Raw genomic sequence first — 24,510 nt, 5'->3', positions numbered from 1 at the left:
TCAAACGACAAACCCATCAAACCACCAACCCATCAAACCACCAACCCATCAAACCACCAACCCGTCAAACCACCAACCCATCAAACCATCAACCCATCAAACCGCCAAGCCGTCAAACCACCAACACATCAAACCACCAACCCATCAAACTATCAACCCATCAAACCGCTAAGCCGTCAAACCACCAACACATCAAACCACCTAACTTTTAAACCGCCAACCCATCAAACCACCAACCCATCAAACCGCCAAGCCGTCAAACCGCCAACCCATCAAACCACCAACCCATCAAGCTGCCAACCCATCAAACCACCAACCCATCAAACGACAAACCCATCAAACCACCAACCCATCAGACCGCCAACCCATCAAACTGCCAAGCCGTCAAACCGCCAACCCATCAAACCGCCAACCCATCAAACCACCAACCCATCAAACCGTCAACACATATCAACACCCCGGAAACATATTGGTGTTTTAGGCAAAAATACACACGGTCCTTGGGCAATGCTTTATTGAGTCATTTTTTTTATGACGATGTCTGGAGCCTTTACCTGGCGGATTATTATTTCATAACGCTGCGGAAATTTACACGGAGAATTTACCATCAATCCAATCACAAAAAGATGCTGATAGAGAGAGAGAAAAAAATAAAAAATAGCAGGCGTTATCGTTTGTCAGTGTCTATCATAGTGGTGAAGTGGTTTGTAAAATAAAGCGCTTAAGCTGGGACTTCCCAGGTGTGGTACAGACTGAAATCTTTTCCAATCCCTCTTGAACTATGACATTTACTCTGTTGCCATCTTTTACGCAGACTCTGGCCTCGAGACGATGGAAGAGAGGACCGTTGATGAGCGTGGCAGAGGAATGTCCATCCCTGATCCGAATTTGGAAATAAAACACTCTGTTTTTCTTAGGCACTTACATTTCGCATGGCACATAAATCTATTAACGGAAACCCTAAACCTCGACCATAAAATGCACTTGCCTGATGGCGCAACGGTTTGAGAATACCTGTCTATTTATTTAAGCATATATTTCCTATTTTAATCGAACCTTAACCCAATTTAATATTGCTTTCTATGCCCAGCCACTGGCAATGATATGATATTCGATGTTTCTTCCGCAATTATTCGACGCAGATAGTTGTTCCTGTACGACGTCTAGAGACTCGTATGCGGCATTAAAGGCACGGTATAATTACCATTAATAATTCGCAGAACCATTCTTTTAAATACATCTCCTGCGTTGGTTGCCACTTCACTACCAGTTACCTCCAGGAGTTGAAGCGACATTACCCACCCAAAAATCAAGGGGATTCCCTCGATAATCGCGGCGTTACCTCAAACTGTGATTTTTCGATCCACGAGCTTTCCCAGTTGTGGTTGTCGAATTCATTGCAAGTGTACATATTTCCCACGCTCCAGTATGCGTCTTTAATTTTTTTGTTTGTGGGAAATATTTTTCATTTTGATAATTTGACCGATTCACACGTCTCCTCACACACACGCCACCGTATCCGCCATGACCGCACATGCCACTCCCGTACCCGCCAACCACGCCTCAATTGCCAACCACCCCCGTGCAACCATCAACCTTCATAATCACATCACCAACGCCGCACTAAACCTCTGTCGCCACCACTTAATCACAACCGCACCCGCCGCACCAGACCCCGCCAACCACACCGCAAATTACACACCACCAATACCTGCCACTCCACCACCAAGACCCCTCAACCGCAAACTCCCTCCTCCGCATCACAACCCATCGACCACAACGGCCACACCATCGTACGAGATCCCAAACCAGCCCGTTTCCCTCTCTTCGTGCACTACGGGTCGCCCCCTACTCTTCACGAGCACTCTGAAGCGCCATGGTAAATAAAACCAACGACGTTACAAATTAAGCGCCGCTTCACGCGGAGCTCCCAGCTGCACCGTGCGGGATTGCGTGCGTGATGTCTGGACACGACGCGGGACCCACGCAGGTGATTGATGGAGGAGATGCTCGCTCGCTCTCTCTTTTCTCCCCCCGTCACCAACGCTCGCAAACGTTGCAACAGCCTGAGCCAGGCCACGTCGTAGCTACTCCAACTCGGCGGGGCCCCACAATGTGCAGCCCACCGTGGCTCAAACGTGGCACTAACCACCTCCACCGCCGGCTTTCGCAGTGGAATATCATAGATTCCAGCGGTTGCAATCCGCACTATTTCCAGAAGATCACCACTGTCTAAGTTATCACTGTATTATGGCACTACTGAGAGTTCCCGGGATTTACTGGCAGATTAAAAAAAAAGGAAAAAAGTGGAAAGCAATTATGCAATTTCCATCCCCCTGATATTTTACAGTGGGCTATCCATGCGTTAAGAGCACCAGGCTTTTATTGTTGTTGTTGTTGGCGAGCCGATATGAAAATTATCAACAACAAAAAATCTTCCATAATCTCATATGTTTAGACGTAGGAGTAATAACAAGACGGCTGCATGATGAGAATAACGCAACGATGGTTGGACGTACAGCGCTGGGCTGGGACAAATCCAGCGCAAGCACCGGCGAAAATGTTTTCATTTTTTTTTACCTCAGCTCATTTCTCCGAGCCTTCTGGAAAATGTGGTGCTTTTATTCTGCTTTTCACGACGCGGGTAGCGAGAGTGAGCGCTGGAGAACAGAGCCAGGTGCTTTGAACGACTGCCAAGATCCCAGTGTGATCGCCAGTCCCTGCCCAAACAGCAGCACAGCAGAGGCAGCAGACAAAATGGCGGCCGCCATTCAGCCCTTTGCAAAGCATCCCACAAGATGGCGACCAGATGATGAAGTAAAAGTTTTTTTTAAATATATTAAATTATTTAAATCCTTTTTATGATTTTACGCAGAAAGAATTGCGTACGGTGACTTTTAGACTTCATCGGCTGACGCAATGTTGGATCCGTGAGTTACCTATGCTTGGAGATTAGATAAGGTTGTTGTGGTAGATATCAAGAAGTTAAGCTCCTAGGCCCCAAGGGCATTTTTCGCAGGGACCGCGAATGGTGCACAGGAGGACCTGGTCCCCTTTTGTCGCTGTGATCCCGATCTGACTCTATCCCCTGACTTTGCTGGTGTGACACTGAATGTTGAAACCGGTCCAGGGTTATGTGGTATTAAACAAATGCTGCTGAAAAAGTCCACCCCTGAAAGGCTCTATGGTCGATGAGATGGAAAACCAAAAAAATATATATAATGCGGAAAGACAGATATGGGAAGGAGGTATAATGTTTGCTTATTTATAATCCCTGATGACTCCACCAATACAACCAAGAATAATCTGGTGGGACACACCGACTCCACTCAGCTACCCCAAAAACAACCACATGTACTCTAGTGGAACAAGCGGACTACTCCACTCAGCTACCCTAATTCAACATGCGTATTCTGATGGAACAAGCGGACCACTCCACTCAGCTCCCACAAAACAACAATGCCTACACTGGTGGAACAAGCAGACAATTCCACTCAGAAACCCCCCCAAAAAAACACACGACGCCAGTGGAACGACGGGAATACTCCACGCAGCTATCCCAATACAATCAAGCATACTCCGGTGGAAGAAGCGGACTACTCCACTCAGCTACCCTAATACAATCACGCGTACTCTGGTGGAACAAGTGGACAACTCCACACAGCTACCCCAATACAACCACGTGTACTCTGGTGGAACAAGTACACTACTCCACTCAGCTACCCTAAAACAACACACGTACTATGCTGGAACAAGTGGACTACTCCACTCAGCTACCCCAACATTAACAATACAATTGTCGACCTGTTCCTTTTTTTTCTCAAACGCAATACGAAACTTAAAGAAGACTCGAGTAGAACCCTGATGACCCGAGTTCAATTCCTGGTCACGGCTAACATCCAGAAGCAAGTGACATCCGAGACGACCGCGGCCTCCACCACGTCACCATCTCCTGCTAACCGGTGTGGTGAACCCCGCCAGAATGCGCCCCCCCCCCCGATTTCAAATCTGCAGGGATGTATATGTACCAGTGTAATTTGTTCTCCCACGCCATGTATATACATAGTATTGACCTGCTGAACATTTTTCTAACTTATTCTCTTATCGATTCTTGCAATTTGTCATTTTTGTAACTTGCTGACACCCGGGCCCTACTGGATATGTGAGAGAGAAGAAAGCTTCATAGCTCCATCGGATTCCGCCTCCAGGATCCATTTTCTGATTCTGATCTCGTCAGATCTGGGATGCCAAGCAGGCTCGGGTCTGGTCACGTGCTTGGACGGGTGACCATCACGAGCAGTAGAGAGAGCAGTGCGAGGATAAAAAAAAATGTTGTACTGCATGTCAATGCTCCTTGCCTTCACCAAGTCAAGTTTAAAGTTGTAGTGAAGTATGTTCACACAAACCGGGCAGCATGAGAAGACCTTCATCCAGCCGTAGATGTGCCTATTGTTATTAATTATTCACGTAATCACTCACAGAATTCGAATCAACGATCAGATGCTTTAAAATGCTACAATTCTATTCTGTCCTTGGGCATGGCAACAATACGCCGAGGAGCTCAATGCCACTGTCGAGGTGTGCTGCTGGGCCACGACAAGAGGGCTTCAGCAGAGAGAGAGAATTCGTGTCGTGTCGCTCGCTGTTCCCCCTTCTCCCACGTTGAAGGAGCGCAAACCACAGTGCGCGCACTAATACGATCCCATAGTTTGCGTCGCATTGCCACAGTCGCACTACTTTGGCAATGTGTCTTCAGTGTACGTCGAAATCCAGCGAGAGATAACATTTGGCAACGCTTTGCCCAATTTGGATATTTATAATTGTTGTGTAATCTCCTTACCGAATGTCGCACCAAATATAACCCATAGATCCTCTGTATTGCCTTAACAGGCTGTTGGGTTAAGTGATGTTAGTGAGTAGCGGTTGTGAAGGCCGGCACGGGACATGAGGGGATGGGCGGTCAGCATCACGCCCAACCGCCTTTGTCTCCCCAGTCGTGGCGATTTTTTTGTACACCACGTCAGATACTCATTTGGGGCTGAGTCAACCTAGCGGAGGCCCAGAGGACCGGTTCAGATACTCGTCACTGGTGTTGTATATCGTCCGTTCAGCGGGAATCGAACCCGGATACGCAGGGTTCGCACCGCAGCGCGCTAACCGCCACACTCGGCTCACTCACGTGCGAGTTTTCCCACGTAACGCAACCTCCGTCCCCTCCATCCCTCCCTGACAAATCCATGCGGCCCCAAAACGTGGAGAGAGAGAAAGAGAGAGAGAAAGAGAGAGAGAAAAAGAGAGACTTTTGACTTTTAAACTACTTTTATTGCCGCCAGCAGCAAAAGCACTGGAGGCGATTTCGATATGAAATACACAGTCACCAGCAACCAAATGAAAATAAACGTTACAAATCCACGCGCTGTGGCGCTAAAAAGCACCGCGCACAACATGAAAGAAAAGTAACGTGGTTGTGGTGGTCATTCGCGCACGCCACGTTGACGAGCGACCGCTTCAGAAGGTGAACATGAGGGTGCCGTCCACGCTAGTACTCTGTATTTTTCCGGCTCCCCAACGTTCGAAGATGACGTGCACATCACCGACATGTGTGTAGTATGCGTGCTCCAGCCACGCCTTAAGCAGGCCTCTGAACACTGGAAGCACAGAGCAGCCGTCAATATCACCTTCCAGCATCTTTTTTTTCTCGTTCTGTACACCGTCATCTTCGCCTGAGCACAGCCGCTGGCAGTGTAAGTACTGGTGGGGCAGATCCTAGCACCGCAGGAAACGCACAAGTCTGTTGCACCTGGGGAGATTCGGCTGAGCCACACGGCCGATGGCAACGTGCAGTGTGCCAACCTCCACTGGAGGTCACCGCAGCGTTTGGCTACGGGAGATTTATTCTTGGTTCTATCGAGAGACTTGTACATTTGTTTCCACTGAGGAGCGGCCGCAATGAGGGGAGAGAAATGGTCTCTGCACTTTGTGTCTGGTAGGTCCGCCAGGTCCCGGGAATGCAGCGCCTTTACACAGCACGTGTAGAGCGCTGTGTTCGGGGCACTCTTGAGGAGCACGTTCCTGCAGCCTCAGAGCTTCAGTAGCTTGCCGGAGTCGTTGTGGCCAGGGGGCTGCACGCAGGAGAAGCACAACTCCGGGAAAGAGGAGGAGGGGGGGGGCGCCACTATCCCCCGGTGCCTCCAGCTTCAGGCGCAGCTCCTTCATGGCGTGGAGCACGTCCCGCAGCAAATTCTCCCCAGCGAGCATGGAGCGGAATCCCGCGGTGCTGGCGATATCAGCTGCGGTTTTCCACTTGGGCTGGTGGGCCTGCACTAGGTGGAAGACTGTCCGCAGCCCTGCTGATGTGAGGCGTAGAGCCAGGGTCCTCTCTCCTCTGATCCCCTGGAAGAGGCCGTTGCAGAACAAGGGGCTCGTTCAGGAACTGTGCGAGGTCGTAGGGCGCGCGTGTTCTGCTCCATTCGAAGCTCCGCCACGCGTCCAAGAGGCTCCGGTGATAACCTGGCAGCCTCGCGTAATTGACCAGGCTCAGGTCCATCAGGGAGAGCTCCTTTCCGTACCCCAGGCACCCCCCTGCATCCCTCAGCAGGGCGAGGGCCAGCAGCCGCCTGATTGCCATGAGCCTGAAACTCATGACTCTGGCAGTGATGTCCACCAGACCCTGGCCGCTCTCGCCCACCGGCAGGCAGAGAACGCCCGGCCTGAGCCGGTGTTTCCCATGCCAGACGAAGTGCGCGAGTGAGCGGTTGACTCTGGTGAATAGCTAAGCAGGAGGATGGAGGGCCTTGGTCTTGTGCCACAGCACGAATCCTGCCAGGGTGTTAGCGACGAGCACTCGGCCCCTGAAGGACATCTGCGGAGCGAGGCATACCCATGTTAGTAATTTCACCTCGATTGTGTCGGCCAGCTCGGTCCAGTTGTTCAGAGTGACGTGTGGTTTCCCCAGGTAAACCCCCAGTTACTTGACTCCGTTGTCCCGACATCTGACTCCTCCTGAGAGAAGCACAAAGCGAACACCACCTCGCGACCCCAAACACAGGGCCTCGCACTTGGCTCAGTTGACCCTGGCGGAGGAGGCCATCTCGTACACTGCAACCACCTGGCAGAGCGCGGAGACGTCATGCGCGTCGTTGAGCACGACGCATATGTCGTCTGCGTAAGCTGAGAGCTTGACGACCGTGCTCTCAGGTCCCGGGACCTTGAGGCCAGACAGGTTTCGTCTCAGGTGGTGTAGCAGTGGCTCAATGGACAGGAGGGGGCATCCCTGTCTGACCCCCCTCGTCACAGGGAAAGGGGCGCCGAGCCGCTGGTTTATTTTCAAGAGGCTGGATGTGCCCGTGTACAGGAGCCTAACGTGCGAGATGAAGGCCTGGCCGAAGCCGAGCGACGTTAGGAGTTTGTCCACGGTACTCGTGGCTCACCCTGTCAAAGGCCTTTTCCTGATCCAAGAAGAGGAGGCCCAAGTCCACGTTGTGCGCTTCTGCAAAGGAAATTATGTCTCTGACCGTACCAATTTTGTTGTATATGCAACGTCCGGGGATGCAATACGACTGTTCCGGCAAGATCAGCTGACCCAGCACTGTCTTGAGACGGTTTGCCAGAACCTTGGAGAAGATTTGTAGTCAGTGCACAAGAGGGACACGGGTCGCCAGTTCTCGACGAGACGCAGGTCCCCCTTCTTGGGTAGCAGGGAGACCGGCGCTCTCCTGTAGCTCTGTGGGAGTTAACCCTTCTGCAGGCTCTCCGTCAACAATTGCAGTAGTGGAGGGCCAAGCTCATCCCAGAAGGACGCATAAAAAGATAGAAAGAGAGAGCGAGAGAGGGAGAGAGAAAGACAGAGAGAGAGCGAATGAGAGAAAGAGAGCGCGCGAGAGTGGGAGAGAAAAATAATAGTAACGCGCCAAGCAGCGTTGAAGGCAGATGGCAACCCCTGATTAATTCATGTTTTGGGGACCAGCAGGTTGCTGGCAATTTGTTGAGCTTGCTGATGCTGATGATGCTGCCGCTGATGATGCTGCCGCTGCTGCCGCTGCTGCTGCAGTGGGCCACGCTCGCTTTCGTGGTAAACGCATCCATTATTGACATTACAATTTCAAGCTCGGCTGAATCTGCTGTGATACTATGAGAATCCTCGAATAGCGGGCACTTATACCGTGCAGGTGTCGAGCGCCAATGTGTGTGCCTTGTCTCTGCGTGTGCGCGCGCGTGTGTGTGCGCACATGAACAATGTGTGTGTATGTACACACACGCACGATATCCGCTCATGGCCAACACCAGTGACGATTATCTGAACCGGTCCTGGGTCTCGTGGGCCAAATAAGTACCTGGTGTGGTGTGTAAACATCGCTACTATCGAGACAAAGGCGGCCGGGCATGGTCCTGGTCACCCAAAACCTCGTGCGCCGTTCCGGCCTTAATAGGTGCTCGCTAACAGCGCTTGCCCCAACAGTCTTTTAAGGCTAAGCGGGGGATCTTTGTCTTTGTATGCATGTAGACATACAATGTCTAGGGAGCGGCAGTATAGTTAGCGCATTGGACTACGAATTCGGCAGCCCGAGTTCGATTCCCCGCTCACGACCAATAACCGTGGTGAATGTTTGAACCGGTCCCGGGGCCTCCCACCTAGGTCTACTCAGCCCTAAATGAGTCACTGGTGCAGTGTGAGAATATCAGCAGCGGTGAGACAAAAGTGGCCTAGCCTGGTGCTCACTAACAGCACTTGCTCCACGTTGGGCGGACCCGTGTCTTTATCTTCGTGTTGAGAAGCCGTTTGGTCAATGCACTGCTGGATGAAAACCTCCCCATGCCGTGCGGATCTTGGTGGTGTTCGGGAGCTGGGCAAGGGGTGTTATTTGACCATACTTCACCACGCTGGTCAATGCGGATTGGTGAAAGGCGATTAGATAGCGTCGGTGTGCGAGCACAGAAGTGCAATACAATGTGTTTTGCTGCACTGGTATAGATAACATAGCCCTATGTGTTTATTGATATTATAAATGCACGTGTGCGCGTGTGTCCGTAATGAATGTCAACACGTGGATCAGAGGGCAGATACAGGTTCGTGCCATCGTTGGAAGTGCAACGGAAAGTACACGCGGGCTTGGGGAGGACGCGTCGTCGCTAGAAGGCACCGTGGCCGAGACTAATAACGGAGTGACAGCCCAAGGAAACGCGCCCGACGAGAGGACGACCAGCAACGTGGAGATGGAGCGATGGCATCAGCTCAGGTGCAAGGTGGACAATCGTGTAGAGATGCATCGATGACATCAGCTCAGGCGCGAGGTGGGCAATCACGTGGAGATGGAGCGATGACATCAGCTGAGGTGCAAGGTGGACAGTCACGATTGTAGGATCGTGAGAAGTGCGGCAGGTGACATGGGGGGAGTCGGGGGGGGGGGGAGGCCTTCATCCAGCAGTGGATTAAATATGGCTGCTGCTGATGATGATTATAGACGAAGGGTTTCCATGAACGTATTCTTCCTAAAGCACTAATCTCACGTTCAGGCACTAAGAACGCAATGTGGGCGTTATGGAGGTTGTGGTGGTTTGTGGTGGTTGGTGGTGGTGGGTAGGTGGGTGGTTGGTTGGTAAGTGGGTGGTGGGTAGGTGGGTAGTTGTGTGGTGGGTAGGTGGGTGGTGGGTAGGTGGGTAGTTGAGTGGTGGGTAGGTGGGTGGTAGGTAGGTAGGTGGGTGGTGGTGGTGGGTGGGGGTGGTGGTGGGCAGTGGGTAGGTAGGTGGGTAGAAAACAATAATAATTTGCTCTGGTTTTGCCGCAGGTCGGTCAGAAAATTCCCCAAAAAAACACATGAACCAGAATCCCGTACGTTTCACCAATTTTGCCGCAATTCTGAGCACGTTATGGCTCCCCCCCCCCAGCTTCCCATAACATACACACGCACCATTGCGCTCACACTGATGCTCTCCCATCATCATCACCATCATCACCAGCTGTGGTCTATCCACTGCTGGATGAAGCACCTCACCGAGCTGTCTCCCCCCCCCCCCGTTTGGCTCGCTAATCCCTGCGATGCAACAACATTTTTTTAAAATTTTCTTTATTTTAATCGCTCCATCTCCGCGCCGGAAGCCACATTCTCTCTATCGGGCGCGTTCTGCTGCCCTGCCCGCTACCACTCAAGTTTGGCGATGCCCAACCATCTCTCTTAGTCATGCCTCCGCTTAGCACGTACGGTGCGAAAGAAGTTCAACGTGCATGCATACATACACACATGGTAAGCTTATGACGGGCCACACTGCGAGGATGCCATCATAAATGCACGGTTACTTGCTCGAGAAAGTCTCAAGACAATGTCAGGAGGACCCCTGTTTTTTTATATATATACAAGATTTGACCGGTTACTTTCCTGTTGTATTTCCAACGAGGGTTTAAATAAATCGTGTAGGCCCGTAGCATGGGTCGCCAGTGGCGGTGATTCTCTATGAACCACAACCTCAAAGACATTTGAGGTTGGGTCGACCTAGGAGAGAACCGGTTCAAATAATCGCCACTGGCGGTGGCCGTGAGCGGGTAGTCGAACTCGGGTCGCCGGGATTGTAGCGCGGCGCGCTAACCACTACACCACCGCTCCCCCACGACTCACCAACCAAAGGCAAAAACCCCCCGCATAGCCTCATCAGATTGTTGGGGCAAGTGCTGTTGGCGAGCACCTATGAAGGCCGCGACGGTACACGAGGGGGTGGGTGGCCAGCACCGCCCCCGACCGCCTTTGTCTCCCCAGTGGCGATATTTACACGCCGCACCGGGTACCCATTTGAGGCTGAGTCGACCTAGGGGAAGGCCCAGGACCGGTTCAAATAATCGTCACTGGTGGTGGCCGTGAGCGGGAATCGAACTCGTGTCGCCGGGTTTGTAGCGCAGCGTAGCGCTAACCGCTGCACCACCGCTCCCCCATGACTCACCTAGCAGACACTCGCACACAGCTCGGCACACCACTGCCCCCCCCCCCCCCCCCATTGGCTATACCCCCCCCCGACCTCCCACCCCCTTCCCCCCAAATACATCAGGAATGTGGGGGGTGAGAAAGGGAGAGAGTGGGTGAGGGAGAGAAAGGAGTGGGGTGAGGTGGGGTGGTGAGGTAGACAGTGGGGGTGGGAGGGTGAGGGAGAGAATGGAGAGAGAAGGATGGGATGAGGAGAGTGGTGAGGGAGAGAGTGGGTGAGGGAGAGAAAGGAGTGGGGTGAGGTGGGGTGGTGAGGTAGACAGTGGGGGTGGGAGGGTGAGGGAGAGAATGGAGAGAGAAGGAAAGGGATGAAGAGAGTGGTGAGGGAGAGAGTGGGTGAGGGAGAGAAAGGAGTGGGTGAGGTGGGGTGGTGAGGTAGACAGTGGGGGTGGGAGGGTGAGGGAGAGAATGGAGAGAGAAGGATGGGATGAGGAGAGTGGTGAGGGAGAGAGTGGTGAGGGAGAGAGTGTGGTGAGGGAGAGAGGGGTGAGGGAGAGAGTGTGTGTTTAAAGGAGAGAGTGTGATGAGGGAGAGAGTGGTGAGGGAGAGAGTGGTGAGGGAGAATTGTTTAAAGGAGAGAGTGGTGAGGGAGAGTGTTGTTTAAAGGAGAGAGTGTGGTGAGGGTGGTGAGGGAGAGAGTGTGTGTTTAAATCAGGGAGTGTGGAGAGAGTGGTGAGGGAGAGAGTGGTGAGGGAGAGAGTGTGGTGAAAGTGGTGAGGGAGAGAGTGTGGTGAGAGTGGTGAGGGAGAGTGTTGTTTAAAAGAGAGAGTGTGGTGAGAGTGGTGAGGGAGAGAATGGTGAGGGAGAGTGGTGAGGGAGAGTGGTGAGGGAGAGTGTGTGTGTTTAAAGGAGAGAGTGTGGTGAGAGTGGTGAGGGAGAGAGTGTGGTGAGAGTGGGGAGGGATAGAGTGGTGAGGGAGAGTTGTTTAAAGGAGAGAGTGGTGAGGGAGAGTGTTGTTTAAAGGAGAGAGTGTGGTGAGGGTGGTGAGGGAGAGAGTGTGTGTTTAAATCAGGGAGTGTGGAGAGAGTGGTGAGGGAGAGAGTGGTGAGGGAGCGAGTGTGGTGAGAGTGGTGAGGGAGAGAATGGTGAGGGAGAGTGGTGAGGGAGAGTGTTGTTTAAAGGAGAGAGTGTGGTGAGGGTGGTGAACGAGAGAGTGGTGAGGGAGAGTGTTGTTTAAAGGGGAGAGTGTGGTGAGGGTGGTGAGGGAGAGAGTGGTGAGGGAGAGTGTTGTTTAAAGGAGAGAGTGGTGAGGGAGAGTGTGTGTTTAAAGGGGAGAGTGTGGTGAGGGAGAGAGTGTGTTTAAAGCAGGGAGTGTGGTGAGGGAGAGAGTGGTTAGGGAGAGTTGTTTAAAGGAGAGAGTGGTGAGGGAGAATTGTTTAAAGGAGAGAGTGGTGAGGGAGAGTGTGTGTGTTTAAAGGAGAGAGTGTGGTGAGGGTGGTGAGGGAGAGAGTGTGTGTTTAAATCAGGGAGTGTGGTGAGAGTGGTGAGGGAGAGAGTGGTTAGGGAGAGTTGTTTAAAGGAGAGAGTGTGGTGAGGGTGGTGAGGGAGAGTGTTGTTTAAAGGAAAGAGTGGTGAGGGAGAGAGTGTGTGTTTAAAGGAGAGAGTGTGGTGAGGGTGGTGAGGGAGAGAGTGGTGAGGGAGAGTGTGTGTTTAAAGGGGAGAGTGTGGTGAGGGAGAGAGTGTGTTTAAAGCAGGGAGTGTGGTGAGGGAGAGAGTGGTTAGGGAGAGTTGTTTAAAGGAGAGAGTGGTGAGGGAGAATTGTTTAAAGGAGAGAGTGGTGAGGGAGAGTGTGTGTGTTTAAAGGAGAGAGTGTGGTGAGGGTGGTGAGGGAGAGAGTGTGTGTTTAAATCAGGGAGTGTGGTGAGAGTGGTGAGGGAGAGAGTGGTTAGGGAGAGTTGTTTAAAGGAGAGAGTGTGGTGAGGGTGGTGAGGGAGAGTGTTGTTTAAAGGAAAGAGTGGTGAGGGAGAGAGTGTGTGTTTAAAGGAGAGAGTGTGGTGAGGGTGGTGAGGGAGAGAGTGGTGAGGGAGAGTGTGTGTTTAAAGGAGAGAGTGTGGTGAGGGTGGTGAGGGAGAGAGTGGTGAGGGAGAGTGTGTGTTTAAAGGAGAGAGTGTGGTGAGGGTGGTGAGGGAGAGAGTGATGTAGGAAGCGAGTGTGAGTGGTGGGTGGGAGGACATAATGGGTGAACTCATCGTCACAAAGCGGGCTTCAGAAAGACCCTAATCATTTTCCCGACATCGCACGCGCTGCAATCATATTTATGGGATTTGCATATATTTACTTGGCACCATCAAAGCGCCGCCCGCCTTCGCCGCCGCCCGCCGCCGCTTTCAAAGCGCGTCACCTACAACAATTCTCCATTCTACTTTAGCCCGCGAAACCCTCGCGCCGTCTCCATGGAAACGGTGGACGGACACTCGCTGCCCCCCCCCCACACTCCCCCGCCCCCCCACACTCCCCCCCACACCCCCACCCCCCCACACTCCCCCACCCCCCACACCCCCCCCCCCGGTCAATCGCGGAGCGACAAGCGGCCACTCTCCTTGGTCGAAGCTGTTTGTCGTTGTTAACGTTGTTGTTGTTTGTCATCGTTGTTGTTGTCGTTGTTGTTGTCGTTGTTGTTGTTGTCGTTGTTGTCGTCGTCGTTGTTGTCGTTGTAGTTGTTGTCGTCGTTGTTGTTGTAGTTGTTGTCGTCGTTGTAGTTGTCGTTGTTGTCGTCGTTGTTGTCGTTGTAGTTGTCGTTGTTGTCGTTGTTGTCGTCGTTGTTGTCGTTGTTGTTGTCGTCGTTGTAGTTGTCGTTGTTGTCGTCGTTGTTGTCGTTGTAGTTGTTTTAGTTGTCGTTGTTGTCGTCGTTGTTGTTGTCGTCGTTGTCGTCGTTGTAGTTGTAGTTGTCGTTGTAGTTGTCGTTGTTGTCGTTGTAGTTGTCGTTGTTGTTGTCGTCCTTGTCGTCGTTGTTGTTGTCGTCGTTGTTGTTGTCTATTCATTCATTCATTTGATTTCCGACCCTTTGCTATGAATGCCCGCGTGGTGCAGTGCGGTCACCGGTGACAATCGTCTGCTAGCGGTCCCTGGGTCTCCCCCCTAGGTCGACTCAGCCTCAAACGAGTCGCTCATGCGGTGCGTAAAGCATCGCCACTCGGGGAGACGAAGGCGGTCGGGGCGTGGTGCTGACCACCCCGCCCCCTCGTGCCGGCCTTCATAGGCGCTCGCTAACAGCACTTGCCCCGACAGTCTCTTGAGGCTATAAGGGGAAGCTTTGCCTTTAGCGGGGAGCGGTGGTGCAGCGGTTAGCGCACTGCACTACGAACACCGCCACGAGCCGAGTCGGATTCCCGCTCACAGCTAACATCGGTGACGAACGTCTGAACCGGTCCTGGGCCTCCCCTAGGTCGGCTCAGCCTCAAACGGGTAACCTGGTGCGCAGTGTTAACATCGCCACCGGGGGAGACAAAGGCGGCCGGGCGTGGTGATGACCAACGACGTGGTGCGTGCTGGCCTTCATAAGGCGCTCCACGTGAACGACACTTGCCCCAACAGTCCATCAACGCAATAGCGAGGACTCTTTGTCTTTGTGTTGGTCGCTCAGCCAAGTGTGGAGAGTGAGAGAGGGGGGGGGATGAAAAATCCATTTTGCAATGAAAAGGAACAGAGTGAACGAAAGACACAAATCTATGAAGTGTAATATCTCGCCGACTTAAATAAATACCCCCAACTAAAATGTAGACTATACAAAGCCTCAGCGTGTTCCTCTTTGAAGTGGCCTAAGTTGATCTCTATGCTTTAAATCGAGTCCCCTCTTTTTTTCATGCTGTATATTTATTCCATAATCCCCCCCATCAATGCTTCCTGACGTACCCCCGCTTTAACATTTGAATATTCCAAACTAGTCAGCTTGTACAGTATATATAGCGCATATATGCAGTATATATATGGAGAGAGAGCTGTACTCTATACAAACCAGTTTACGAGAAGGCTGCAGGTGACATTCTGGCGATTTGTATTTTTAAACAAATGTCAAATTTCCATTGTCGCAATCATCGCCATCAGCAGCAGCCGTGGTCAGGCCAATCCACTGCTGGATGAAAGCTCTTTCCCCCATGGCGCTGCTGCGTAGGTCACTCCAGTGGGAATGACACACGTGCGTGTGTGTTGCCAACCATTGACGTGTAGTGACGTTATCTTGCTCCGTTCATTTGAGAAACTTGCGTCTGCGTGTGGCTCTGTTTTTTGTTGCGAGAGCACAAATCGTTGGAGTAGCAGGTAAAGGCGCAGCCCCGCCAATTGCTCGCTCACGCCGCCGCTGGCGAAAGGGGCCTCACACGAGAGCGAACTCTTAGAGTTGTATTTGGTCTACTCTTCCAAGCTGACCAGACGTGGGTAACCCCCACCTCGTCCACGCGACCACAGAAAAGCGCATAAGTTAGCAGCCGTACGGTGAGCCGGCGAGACCATCAATTTCCCAAGCTCCGCGGTCCTCTATACATTAATATGCTTACCAGCCAATTAACAAAGCGTTTATTCATAATGATGTATGTGCATACATATATATATGTATAAACGCATATATCAGATAATAATTGTTTTTTAACGAGGCTAGACTACTTATGTAAGGTACAATAATTATATTAACGCATATTTATGTCTACAATACCACTCAATGTCAGTGTGGTCGTGCACAGTACGAGTTGGCGCATGACCCTGTGTTGCTTCGTTCAGCCCTTTGTCAATCCACTGCTGGATGAATACCAGTGTCGATTTGGTAAAGAAAGAAGAGACACAAATATCTGATTGAGACATTACAGCTTGCCACTGATGTGAGCCGCGGCTAGGAACCAACCAAACACGAGACCCGGGTTGCCGGGTTCATAACTGCAATGCGCCAACCACTGCACCACCGCTCATCTGTCTACCTGTGTTATTTGCCATTGTCTAAGTAAAAAAAGGTCAAGGCAATGAATGTCCCGTGATTCACGTACAGAGTTTGTATTTTTTTCCCACGTGAGTACTTATGAGGAATTATTCTAAACGTAAACCCATGAATTTCATTGAACATAAGTCACATAGGAGTCTAAGTTATGTTAATAACTGTACGCAAACACACACAGGTACACATTCTTAATACATATTATTCACAATGCGCATGCTGTGCAAGACAAAGATTCCCCGTATAGCCTGAACAGACTGTAGGGGCAAGTGCTGTTAGCGAGCACCTATGAAGGCCGGCACGGCACACATGCCGTGCACACACAATGCGTTGCATTGGTCAAACTCGATTGCATTAACGTAGTGGTTTGCGCACAATACATTATTAGCGAGCCGCACTATCAACCGGGCTGGCCGAATTCGACTCCCGGCCACGGCTGACATCAGTGGCGAGTGACATCTGAACCGGTCCTGGATACCGCAGAGCGTGGCGATGTATGGCGAAACAAACAACGCGCATGACAGACGTGGCTTTGAGAAACCTTCATCCAGCAGTGGATTGACAAAGGGCTGCGCATTTTTTATTTTGTTGCCATGTATAGTGAATACCTGTGATGCGTCTATGGCATCCAGTCAGATACTCCGGTCCGATAGTCGCTCTGTGTAATCACAAAGGTGACCCCCAAGTCGCTCGCAACATCGAGGCAACTCTTCTCCACACAGGACAATAGTCGATTTGATGGGCTTAGTTTATCCACGCGAGAGCCCATTGCCACGTCAAGTTCCTTTTGCAAAGGGGCGACATGGGACAACAATACGAGACAGCCAACACAGTTAAACCCAGAGGTCACCGGTTCAGCTCGACCTCCGGGCGCGTAAGTTATTTATTTAGTTATAATACTACTACTAATGATTACATCTCCCACGCCGCCTCTGTCCAGTATGATTTGGGCACACCCTTCCACGGTCGAGTTGATACGCGGGTCTGGTGTGATTGGGGTAATCTGTGGGTAACCCACATGTCATCCAGGAGGTCTCCAGCGGCCGTCTCTCCGCCAGCAGGGACGAGACGCAGCGAGTGCACGGGGCTGAACCTTCACAAATACGGAGCTAAGAGATCGACGAGAATCGATCAATGCAGCTGCACGCCAGCAGTAGATAGAGACTGGACACGTAGCCTATGGTATAATGGGCACGGAGCGAGTGGTGGCGCACCGGTTAACGCGCTGGGCCATGAGCCCCCCGGCCAAGCTGCGGTTCCCACCCGCCCTTCACATCAACGCGCAGTGACCAGCATGGTGAAGTATGGTCAAACGACTCCCCCCGGATCCCATTTAGCCGACACGGCGCGGCGTGGAGAGGCCTAATGCAGCAGTGGTTTGACCATTTCGTTGGTATTCTTTATTGTGTTATCGTGTTCTCCGGAAAGTAAGACGCACCCCAAAATTGCGACTCGCGTCCATAAAGTTTACAAATCTAGTTTCGCACAGCCACCGGATTATAAGACGCACTCCACCTTTTTTGCTTTAAAATATGGGGAGGGGAGAGGAGGGGGGAGTGCGTCTTATAATCCGGACAATACGTAACCTTGTTTAATTTTGTTGCTAACTTGTTCTGCTCATCGCCAGCTGGAGAATAGTTTTTTTGTTTTAACTCATTTAAAGAGTAAGCGACGGAGGAAGAATCTGTGCGTGAGTATTTACCGACTTGGGTGGAGTGGTGGCGCAGTGATTCGCACAAGCGCGCTAACCGCAGTGCCACCGCTCCCGCCATAATACATTTTACATGTTCTGAAATCTAACAACATCCACAACGATTATTTCTCACGTGTATGTTACAATGCTGCGACTGCCGAATGTGTTTGAATCCATTATTTTTTTTGTTACATTCATGGGATGTGCTTGTTTCAGCCGAGGAAAGAGAGATGGAGCGATGCAATCAGCTGGTGCGCAAGCGCCCCGTTTCCATTGTAACGTCGCAGGATCGCGGGCGACGGCGGCGGATTTGAGAGGCCTTCATCCGGCAGTGGATTGATCATGGCTGCAGCCGAGTGCACCACGAACGGCTGATCACGATGGATGCGGCGTGAGATGCGACCGTTTTCTACCGATTTTTAGAGGGGCACCTTTTTTGGCCATTGTGTTTTAAAATCTAAAGTGTTGGGTGCGTATTAAAAGCCGGAAGGTGTAGGCACGCGCGCGTGTGTGAAAGAGAGGGGAGCGGTGGAGTAGCGGTTATCGCTACGCTGCGCTACGAACCCGGCGACCCGAGTTCGACTCCCGCTCACGGCCACCAACACCGGTGACGATTATCTGAACAGGTCCTGGGGCTCCCCTAGGTTGACTTAGCCTCAATTGAGCACCTGGCGCGGTGCGTAAACATCGCCACCTGGGGAGACAAAGGCGGTCGGGCGTGGTGGTGGCGACCCACCCCCTTGTGTCCCGTGCCGGCCTTCATAGGTGCTCCCTAAAAGCACTTACCCCTACAGTCTGTTCAAGCTATACGGGGGGTCTTTGCGTGAAAGAGACGAGCTTGCATGCCTCTGTTGGCACCTGGCACACTTGTAGGGTGCGTCTTACTTTCCGGAGTGTCTTAAAATCCGGATAATATATGTTAACATGTTTTGCTGTAACCAAGTTTTCTGTAGACGAACCAGACCCCCCCCACCGAAAATGAGTACAGTATTTATTTCCTAATGTGCCTTACCTGTGCTACAATAAAACAGGATGAATGTCAAACCTAACACGGTATGTTCACAAATGACCGTGTGCTCATAAAGGATGCATTTTTTGTTGAACCAAATGTGTAAACGTTTATTTTTAAATATGACTTGCAGGCACTGGACGTTATACATGTAAAATAAGCTGTATAATTGCAGCAGTATATTATAAACACAATCACGTTTTTATTGGTGCGCTTGAACACATTCTTTCGCAACTTGAATCCAATGAAAAAAATAGTATTACAATGCTAAAACAATGATAGCAAAGCGTTAATGAGTGTACACTGTCAGAGTAAAAAAAAAACAATTAGACTCGTATACGCAGTATACCGTATGCTCTGGACTATAAGATGGTCCGGAAAGTAAGACGCACCCTGAACCCGATTGCAATAAAGTTTAGGAATCAGATCTTGCACAAAGACAAAGATCCCCCGTATAGCCTTAACAGCCCGTTAGGGCGAGAGCTGTTCGCGAGCACCTATGAATGCCAGCACGGCCCATGATGGGGTTGGGTGGCCAGCAACACGCCCGACCGCCTTTATCTCCCCTGTGGTGATGTTTACACACCGCACCAGGTACTAACTTGATGCTTAGTGGACCTAGGGTGAGTGGGAATCGAGCTCGGGTCGCCGGCTTCGTAGCGCAGCGCACTAACCGCTACATTAACCCCTCCCAATAAATCTGGTCTCACACACACACACATACCGGATTATAAGACGCATCCCACACGATACTTGTAATATTTATTAACTCTACCAATGCCTGCCCCCCACCCTGCGCCTCCATCTATATATGTTGCGAAAAACTCCCTTCCCGTGGGCATCGAGGACGCGCCCGTTACCCCGAAGGACCGCGTCACGCGGCCTCCATCTGTTCCATCTGTGAGAGATAGCGCGTTGCCCCCTTCGCACGCTCGCGGCGGGCGGGGGGGGGTCCCCGGGTTCTTCGGTTTCCTCTCACGCGTTAAACACGCATTGATTGGTTGGAAAGAGCATGCTATATATATACACAGTGCCGGTTTATCGTAGTAGCAAAAGTAGCTACACATGTAGCTACGGGTCCCGCACTTTCAAGGGCCCCGCGCTAAACGCTTTCAAGCTATCAATCCCCGGTTCAGTGATTCTGCACTTGCTTCATTACTATAGTACTATACCGCCTTCAACTTTTATGAACGACCGGGTGTTTAAGGTTAGCGATTTGTCGTATTATCTGGCTGTAGAGCAAATGATAAAATGCAATTACTTTACTATGCGAATACAAAAAATGTGTTTTATAATTTCCGTGTTTCATTTATTTATTTAGAAACCCTTGATAACATATGCTACGAGCCCCGCACTAACTTGATCCGGCACTGTATATACATAGAACCGCAGAGCTTTAGTAATTGTTGGAAGCGCTGGCTCATCGCGTGGCTGATGCTGCCTTCTCCGGCTCCCCCCCCCTCTACCTCTCTCGGGTCTCTAAGTCGTCCTCTGGATACTTGGAGAGCGAGCCAACAGCTGTACGTGTGGCAGCGCACGCGTTACAAGTTGAAATCATTTTCCAGTACACAACCCACGTGGGGACGTGGGGATGGTTGGAGCACGTGCGCTGCACAAACGGTCGGGAATGGAGGAAGTTGTTGCTCTGCTGTTGATATCGTGTTGATATCATGTTATTGATATCACGGGGTAGAACATGACAGCGCCGTCCCCCGCGTGGAAAACCCACAAGGAATGTCATCAAAACGGAAATCGAACGTCGATCATTGACCTCCCGGTCAGAAGAGCGACATTTCATGGCATCAAAAGGCACCCTTGACAGGGCCAAAGCTTGCAATCACCGCACCGGCCCGGGTGAGAGATAGATGTTCCACTCAACGTCGTGGGAGTATCATTTAGCTCTCCAAGCACCAGTACAATCATCGACCATCCTCACCACACTCAAAGAGAGCGACGTTTCCAGCTATGGGTGCCGCGATGGCGAGGAGATGTTAACTACCTCGCCTGGTATGAAGGAGATCGTGGGTTCGATCTCGACCCTGACGCCTGCTGCTGCATATTTGCAGTTTGCGTGTCTCTCTTTTCACACCGTGGTCGCGTTGATTTTTCTCCGGGTCCTCCGGTTTTCCCCCTCTATATTTATAATCAACGTGCACATGATGAGCCACTTCGTTGAGCGCATAGCTCAGTGAGACTTATCTGGAAAATAAAAAAACGTAGTTTATAGTCATATAGTTCATGAACATGCGCGCTGTTCTATCGCCCAATGAACACACTCACTGACTGCGCGTGCGTCAATGGCAGTGCGTGTGCGTGAGGCTTTAAAAGGAACAGCATAATAGGCGACGTTTCAGGCAATGGACCTTCTTCGTAACACATAAATCAGGGCCATTTCCCCCAAACGGCCGCCCATTATATATATATTTACGGTATGTATATATATAAATGTTTCCACATCAAAGGCCACTACGCACGGCGCTGTCGCTGACGAATTCGTTGCGGTTGTTGAGGTTTGTTAAGCGTGCTTGTGCATCGCTGGGAACGCGACCGGAGCGGCACCACAACCACCAAAACAATGTGTTCTCTCGTACAAAGACAAAGATCCCCCGTGTAGCCTCAACAGACTGTCGGGGCAAGTGCTGCTCGCGAGTAGCGCCTTATGAAGGCCCGCACGGCACACGAGGGCGGTGGGTGGCCAGCAACACGCCCGGCCGCCTTTGTCTCCCGAGTGGCGATGTTTACTACACACCGCACCAGCTACTCGTTTTAGGCCGCACTCACAGGCGCGGTGTCTATCTACTCCACGCCGAAAGATACCCTAAAACTACCGCCGCGTCTTTGAACAGCCACGGGCCGGGCATTCTCGTTCGCAGAATGTCACGATCGCAACCTCTGCTTAGGCTAATGCTGCCATCTATAGGAAGATTCGGACTGCGGTATAAGCGGCAACCAGCCGCCCCCCCCTCGCCACCACCACCCTCCCCGACCCAAAATAACCCGTTGTCACTGCTGAACCGCGGGGTTCTCACAAAAGGATGTTTGGTGGTGGATGGTGGTGGTGGTGGTTTTGGAGGCAACTCGCATTGGGGAAGGAGCGGTGGCGCGGTGGTGAGCGCACCGCGTTGTGCTGAATGCGCTGAGCAGAGTTCGATCCCCCACCACGGCTAACGTCGATGGTGAGTGAGTTGAGCGATATCTGAACTGTTAGTCCTGCTATTCCATCACACCTCCCCCACGTCATCTTCAACGACGCGCATTGACCATCGTGGTGAAGTATGGTCAATAAAACCCCACGACTGACAGCGTGGGGAGGTCTTCATCCAGCAGTGTATTTGATAAAGGGCTGTAAGTTATTATTGTATTTATAATAATACGATATATGCGTCTCAATAGCGCGAGTCACGGTTGCATGTGTTGAATGTTTGAGGAATATCCCGCAAAACAGAGACAGCGTGTCCTGTCCATTGCTGGATGAGGGCATCGCCACGCAATGTGCACATCGTGTGGTGGGTTTGGGGTTGGGTGTTATTTGACCATACTTCCCCATGCTGGTCAATGCGGATTAGTAAAGGTGAGAGGGGGGGCGTAGACGTGAGAGACATCAACGCACGGCACAGCAGTGCGTGTTTATCCCCTGCTCTCGACTACTCACCACGTGGCCCCGCAGCCTATAACACCTGCTAAGCATGGTAGTCGCCCATCCAGACACTGTCCAGGCTATTTAAATTCCGCTTAGGTTCCGAGATATGGCGAAATTAGGCGCATCCTTCCAAATGATTTGATGTGGCCATTGGCAGCTTTGTAACAATAATAATAATAACAACAAAATAACAACTTGTGAAGAAGTTGTAGTTGTACAGATATCACACTTTGCTGTGTTACTATAACACGAATTTCTGTTCGGTGAAATATGTAATAGTGGCATATTTCGATGCTTTAATTCATGGCATTATTTACATTGTGTCTAAACAGAACGTTTATATCAACAGCTGATTGCACACTACACATTACATGGTAATTAAAACATGTACTTCATTAGGATGCATTCTGCCTCTTGAGAGTTAAATGATATATCCAAGCGCCATGTTAGCGAAACATTTATTTCTGTAACGGCGTACGCGATAGTGTTTTGCTAAGCGAAACAACAACAATGATCACTTAAAGGTATCTCAAAGAGTGCTTATGTGACATTTGCTTCCGTGGGCCGTTTTCCAACGTGGGGTGTGCTGCACTTACTTGGAAAGAGTTCCAAAATTTATACTTCGTCGCATATGATGGAACGACAACAAAGCACATTTGGAATACAGAAACAGAGTTTTATTATTTTAACACACAAAATTAGGAAGTTCGTAAATGTTCGATGGAATATCTTGAGACTCAAAAGCTACCAATACACATGGCATAACCAATCACCGTATTATAAGGATTGTAAGACATTCCAACGATTAAGATATATCCCCAATGTATGCCCCAGCGTCAATCAAGTTCTATACATCTTATCAAAGACAAAGATCCCCCGTACAGTCTTCAACATACAATTGGGGAAAGTGCTGCCGGTGAGCACCTATGAAGGCCGGCATGGCACAGGATGAAAGGGTGGGTGGCTAACACCACGCCCGGCCGCCTTTGTCTCGCCAGTGGTGATGTTTACACACCGCACCAAGTACTCATCTAAGGCTGAGTCACTGGTGTTGATGGCCGTCAGCGGTAATAGAACTAGAGTCGCCGGGTTCATACTGTAGTGCGCTAACAACTGCGCCACCGCTCCCCACACACGCGCACACGCGTATCGGATTATAAAACGCACACCACCTCAAGCTTTGCTTCAATGCACAGGAGGGATAAATCCGTCGCAATCCGGAGAACACTGCGAGTTACATTCACGACAATGGTAAATATAATACATTGTTAGTAGTCTGCCCATCGCCCTCTCTAAATCAGCTGCAGCCTCCCGTAAATCACGCGACTTCTGTGTGGCCACCCCGACTCTCAATGCCTCCCCTCTCATCTATATATCTCTCAACTTTCTATCTAAATCAGCTCAAGACTCTCGTAAATCACGTGGCTTCTGTGTGGACACCCCTACTCTCAATATCTCTCAACTTTCTATCTAAGTCAGCTCAAGCCTCCCGTAAATCACGTGACTTCTGTGTGGTCACCCCTACTCTCAATGCATCTCCCCTTCTCATCAATATATCTCCCAACTATCTATCTCAATCAGCTCAAGCCTCCCGTAAATCACGTGACTTCTGTGTGGTCACACCCACACTGAATGCCTCCCACTCTCCCCACTGCCGCCTGCTGTGGAAACAGACGCGGCTCCGTGTAGCAGCGTCGAGGCCCTGATGTGGCCTCTTCCTCCCGTCTCAAAATCTTTACCCCAATTTCTACATTCTTTCTATCAAAATTCCTTCTCTCTGTTTTCCCATTATTAATTATTTCTCTCTCTCTCTCTCTGTCTCTCTCGCTTCCCTTTCTCGTTCCTTGACTCCACTCTCCTTTCCCGTGGAGTACCACGGCTACAACAAGCTGCTCACCCAAACACTCACCTTGTCAATAGCCACAAGTACCACCACTAACATCTCATTCTTATTGCAATGGACTAATGGCCCGCGTTTAACGTTGGCGTCGTTTGTTCAGCGCCCTTGCAGTGGCCTGCCATGTCGCGGCGCTTCGAGTTCATTGCCGTTGCCATTATTAATAATATTACTATAATATTACTAATAATATTAGTAGTAGCATCGTCACCGTCAGTAGTTCGAGTGCAATTGATAAGGCGAGGGTAAAATAGGACAACGGCGTTTAGAGAATGCGAAGAGTCATCAGAGTGACGGCGATATGCAAGTCGCCCGAAAAGCACGAAATCGGGAAGCTAAATATATAATAATTAATAATATATAAACATATAGGTATTTAT

This window comes from Petromyzon marinus, chromosome 47 (genome assembly GCF_048934315.1).
Source record: "Petromyzon marinus isolate PM22_M1 ecotype Great Lakes invasive population chromosome 47, UKy_Petmar_22M1.pri1.0, whole genome shotgun sequence".
NCBI classification, from domain to species: domain Eukaryota; kingdom Metazoa; phylum Chordata; class Hyperoartia; order Petromyzontiformes; family Petromyzontidae; genus Petromyzon; species Petromyzon marinus.
Note: the sequence above shows the minus strand (reverse complement) of the source record.